Source organism: Penaeus monodon, chromosome 24 (assembly GCF_015228065.2).
Source record: "Penaeus monodon isolate SGIC_2016 chromosome 24, NSTDA_Pmon_1, whole genome shotgun sequence".
In the NCBI taxonomy this organism is placed as follows: Eukaryota; Metazoa; Arthropoda; class Malacostraca; order Decapoda; family Penaeidae; genus Penaeus; species Penaeus monodon.
This window is the reverse complement of record NC_051409.1, coordinates 14,024,806-14,025,038: the sequence shown is the minus strand read 5'-3', so window position 1 is coordinate 14,025,038 and position 233 is coordinate 14,024,806. Positions and strand designations below refer to the sequence as shown.

At 36.9% G+C, this 233-nt stretch overlaps 1 protein-coding gene across 1 annotated transcript in view; it reads right to left on the bottom strand.

Annotated features, from left to right (window-relative positions):
- Positions 1-233, bottom strand: part of LOC119588606 (protein FAM50A-like) — a gene marked incomplete in the record, with an annotated part of 10,029 nt that overhangs the window by 4,123 nt on the left and 5,673 nt on the right.

Below are 233 nucleotides of genomic sequence, written 5' to 3'. Positions count from 1 at the left end.
GAGTTTGTGTGGTTTTCCTCTATAACTATCTTTGCATACTGCCCCCAGTCATTCATTTCTATTTCTCCTTGATATTGTTTAAAAAAACATATGCATAACAGTATCTCTTTCTCTCTCTTTCTACATTCCTCCCTGTAATTATCAGTCAGTCTGCTTGTCCATCTTTCTTTCTTTCTTAGTTTCTTTCTGTCTCTTGCTTCTCTTGACTCAATCACTCACTCTCTGTCTCTGTC